The 5,175-nt window shown below is 35.7% G+C and overlaps 1 non-coding gene across 1 annotated transcript; it reads left to right on the forward strand.

Annotated features, from left to right (window-relative positions):
- Positions 1-2,752: 2,752 nt before the first annotated feature.
- On the forward strand, positions 2,753-2,876 carry LOC119468299. Its single transcript, XR_005196964.1, has one exon. It is a non-coding gene; the product is annotated as a small nucleolar RNA SNORA5 (small nucleolar RNA).
- Positions 2,877-5,175: the final 2,299 nt, after the last annotated feature.

Consider the following 5,175-nt stretch of genomic DNA (forward strand, 5'->3'; position numbering starts at 1 on the left):
AAAAAAACACAGAAGAATAAAAAAATAAAATAAATTCTAGATTGGCCTAAAACATGAAGATAGAGTAGAAGTAGGAGCTAACATTTTAAATGTCTGCTATATGCCCTATTAAAATCTTTACAAAAGCAACTGCACTGTCATGTATACTTTACTTATTGAGAAAACCACATCCCATAAAAGTTTAGTAACTGTCCCAAAGTCACACAGCTAATAAGTGAACTGCCATTTAAGGATATGAACTCAGATCTTTTAGCCAGAAATCTTCCCTGAACTTTGCATTTTCTGTCTTTTAATTACTATACTGTATCTCCATCAGGTTAAATTATTACATACCAATTTTAAGAGATCAAAATTCAAAAGTCTCTGATATTTGTGAGGTTTAGAAGATTAATGCTGCTCTGAAAACCTCAGATTTTGGAGGCATTCAAATTAATCATGGTATGTAATCCTCCTAGGCTTTCTTTTGACAAAAATGGATTCAGAGTAGGTAACTACTTTGATTGTCATTTTATCTATGGAATACAAAGTAATTTACACAACCAGGAAATTTTGTTTTGATGAGATGTGGTTACATACAATGATGACTTAAGACTATTATCCAGCTAGGAATTAAAAATCCGTGCTATATTATCAAAATCAGAGTGGCATAATTATCATGCCCTTAAACTCATACAAAGGAGAACTCTCACAGTGTTAGAGGAAGAATTTTGCTGAAAAATGAGCAAAATGACTATTGCTTCATCTTAAATACATCTTGCTCTTACTCAAAGTGTTATCAACACCACTTTCCTGTTCCCTTACATTCTCTATGCTGCAACGATGATAGGAAGAGGCTCAGGTTTGCAACAAAAACCAGAAAAGATAAATAGAAAAGAAAAGTTGGTGGTTTTCACCTCCGGTAATTCTATGGAAAACGGTCCATTTTAAAATTAATTATTTGGTCAGTCTAGGTTAAATCTGCCTCTAATGAACACAGTCAAAATATACCATATTAAATTTCAGAAGGTAATTGATGGGTTACTCTTTATGTAGTACATTTTATTTACTATGTTTTTAAAGAGTAGAGAACAGGAGAAAGAATAATGTTCAAAATTTATAGTAAAGCTCCAACACTGTAAACAGAAGCAGTCTCTGCCTGTGGATATCATTCTCTGGGATGTGCAGTAGGTCTTTCCTATTGGGAATTGGATGAACCAAGGTGAAGTGTCTTAATGACAGCAGTCATCAAGATTGCCCTGCTAACTTCCCTTGCTCTGATTCCAAGCTTAAGAGCAATCTTATGATTTGGGCCTTCTGTGTAGCTATGTATACTGGATGAAAATGTATTGATATGTCTACCTTGAGTACTTTATCATTTTCCTCTCTATGTTTTTAATACTTTCCTAGTTCCCTTCTGGTTTTAGGCTAAATGTGAATCCTTTAGCAGTATAACACTATGAGCTCATAGAATATTAAAATTAGAGGGATCTTGACAGTGGCTGATTACAAACATGGTCAAATGTGAATATTATTGCAGTTAATTACAAATCCTAGTATTAAAAATTAATTAATGTCACAGCATCTTATATTAACTAAATAAAAGCAACCAGACAATCTAAGTGACCATCTTAGTATTATTGATTTATCTTTTCAATTTTAAATGTTTTACAAAACACATAGTTAATAAATTAAATCTAAGAAAATAAATTTAACACTGAACTGTATTATTTTTAATATTGTTTTAAATTGTAATTATACATAAATATATAATCATATTGAGAAGAAATGCAACTATCCTTTTTCTTTTCATCTTATTAATCATAAATCATTAAGAAATAAATATATAGGCTGGGTGCAGTTGCTCACGCCTGTAATCCTAGCACTTTGGGAGGCCAACGCAGATGGATTGCCTGAGCTCAGGAGTTCAAAAGCAGCCTGGAAACATGGTGAAACCCAATCTCTACTAAAATACAAAAAATTAGCTGGGCATGGTGGTGTGCGCCTGTTGTTCCAGCTACTCTGAAGGCTGAGGCAGGAGAATTGCTAGAACCCGGGAGGTGGAGGTTGCAGTGAGCTGAGATTGTGCCACTGCACTCCAGCCTGGGTGACAGAGAAAGAATCTGTTAAAAAACAAAAACAAAACAAAACAAAACAAAAAAACCATGGCTGTTAATAATTATTTGAAACAAAAAGATGTCCACATTTAATACAGTAATCCTATAAGAAAGCAAACAAAGTCAATAGTAAAACACTAATGTAAAAATTGCAGAAGGCCCAGAAGACTCTCTTAGTTGAGGAGATAGAGCTGAATGTCCAAGGAGAGTAAGACAGCTGGAATTTGCAGAGCAGAGCACCAAAAAGGAGAAACCTGTGTGGAGGGGATATGCAGAGTGTCCCCTCATGTATTCAGCAGATACGGATAGCACATGGTTGTGAAGAAACTATTCTAGTCCAAGGAAGGAGTCATCTGAAGGCATTAAAGGAGTAGTGGCTAGTGCTTACTGACACAGGGCCTAAGGAAGGTGGAATAAAGAAGTTTTCACACATTGAAAAAAAACTGAAATAACCAAAAGCACCTACCCCCAAGAAATGTTAAAAGGAATCCTTCAGGCAGAATGAAAATGATACCAGGTAGAAATATTTTCCTATATGAAAGAATGAAGAGCACCAGAAATGAGGAGATGGAGCAAAAGATGCATGGATAAATATGTTAGATTTTTTCTTATAATTTCAATCTCTTTAAAAGATAATTCGCTGCTTAAAAGTAATAATATGCAGTCAAGTCAAATTCAGTGCCCGTTCCTGTCATGGTGGATGCTGCCACAGCAAGCTCCACAGCTCATGAGCACTCGGTCACCCACTCTGGGACCTGGGGATAAGTTTGGCTGTGGTCACTGTTGAAAAAAAGAAAAATAATACATAAAATATAATAATAATAAAGCACTGCAGGGTTTATAAGACATGTAAAGGTAAAATGTGTGACAACAATAGTGCAAAGGCCAGGAAGAGAGAAATAGAGGTATGCTATTGTAAATGTCTTGTACAGAAGTTGATATATGTGTCATATAAGTGAAGTGATGTAATATCAAAGGTCAAATATGATAAAGATTTATACTGTTAGCCTTAGAGTAACCTCTAAAATGACTAAAATAAAAAACAGTCAGAAAAGGAGATAAAGTGGAGTTATGAAAGATATTCAGGCAATCCAAAAGAAGGCAGCAAAAGAGGACAAAGGGAACAAACACTGTATGGAACAAATAGAAAATCAGTAGTAAGATGATAAGTTGGGCCTAACCATATTAATAATTAATAATGTTTAAACTTTTTATTTAAACATTTTATTTAAAAGGAAAAATTTGTCCGATCTGATATAAAATGAAAGAACCAGTTAAATACTACCAATAAGAAACACATTTTAGGTCAGGCACAGTGGCTCACACCTGCAATCCTGGCACCTTGGGATGCCGAGGAGGGTGGATTGCTTGACGTCAGGAGTTGAATACCAGCGTAGTCAACATAGCGAAATCCTGTCTCTAAGAATGCAAAAATTAGCCCAGGTGGCGGCACATTCCTGCAATTCCAGCTACTCAGGAGTCTGAGGCTGGAAAATTGCATGAACCCAGGAGGCAGAGGCTGTAGTGAGCCAAGATGGTGCCATGGCACTGTAGCCTGGGCGACAAAGTGAGACTCCATTCCCACCTCACCAAAAAAAGAAAAAAGAAACACCTTTTATGTATAAAGGCTGATAGACTAAAAGTAAAAGAGTGGGAAAACAGGCTTACATTAAAAATGGCCTAGAAATTTGATAGATGAAATAGACAAATTTCTTATAAGACAAATTGCAGAGATCTCTGTGGGCAATAGAAAATTTAAATGAGCCTTTATCTACTAAAGAAATTGAATTTGTGGTTTAAAACCATCCCATAAAGAAAGCCTTAGGCTAGATTACTTTAATGGTGAATTCTACCAAGCTGTTAAGAAAGAACTAACACCAATTCTAAACAAATTCTTTCAGAAAATCAGAGGTGATTCCAACTCATTCTATGGTGCTGGAATTACTCATCATTTGGCTGGACTTCATCATAGTATCCGCCCAAAACTACCTTTTATCCTGTAGTTATGATAAATAAATGTGTGCTAAACAACAGTAGCTCTTAGTACAGTTGAGCCAGACAATTCTTTTTGACTGAATGACCATAACAAAACAGTGACTGAATAGCAGATTAGTGTCAACATGGAGAGAGAACTTTAATAAACGATGAGAACATGTATTAGATATCAAGAATGTAAGGGCCATCTGGCTGCAACATCTTTCACCCCACTGATCACCAGGGTTTATTTGGCTGATGTGGCTGGCTGAGGGGGGAGGGGTGCCCACTTCCTCCCTCATTGCTCCATGTGCATTGCTCTGGAAGCTGTGTCCTGGGTCTAAGAAGACAACCATATCCAGTAGAGGAGAACAGGTCTTCTTTCAAGAGGATACGAGTAGCTGTGCTTCCCTGCTAGAACCTCCAAACCAGCTCAAGGACAGGCTATCAAACGGTCCCATGTGGTAAAAACAATAAATAATGGCTCTCCTGGAACATTTTCCTGTAAATTATGAATGCATGGATCCAAGTCCCTCATGTTTTCTGATTCTCTCATTCCAGAGTTATTTTCTTCCAGCAGTAAATTGCTGACAGGATGAAGATCTTTGTGCTAGATATTTCTGCCCAGCACTGAAATAGATCATATGGCATTTTTGCCCATAAGCCACTGGGTAAAACTTAGTCCCTTCCCCTACCGAGATACAAGGAGAGTTGTTTATATAGTTGTCCTGTATACCAGGAGAAAAGTACAATAATTTGGTAAACACATAGCAATGTATCGGCTATAAATATTATGAATACTTTGTATAACAGCATCAGGACCAAATAAGCTAAAACCATGATCCATATTTAGCTGACACAGGCTAAAAAAATTTTTACAAATCAACTTAAATCAAAACCTTAAGATAAGGGAGATTTATCTAGACATTAGCAAATTAAAATATAGGTCAAAAATAAATGAGTGTAAAGGACATTAATTGAAGTATTCATTCCAGTTTATTATTTTTCTCTCTGTGCTATTCAGACTATCCCAAGATATTATATATTATATTATATATAATTCAAGATATTATATTGAATTATAAATGTTGCACTGAGAGAAACATTG

The sequence above is a fragment of the Cebus imitator genome, unplaced genomic scaffold (genome assembly GCF_001604975.1).
Source record: "Cebus imitator isolate Cc_AM_T3 unplaced genomic scaffold, Cebus_imitator-1.0 Scaffold408, whole genome shotgun sequence".
Lineage (NCBI taxonomy): Eukaryota > Metazoa > Chordata > Mammalia > Primates > Cebidae > Cebus > Cebus imitator.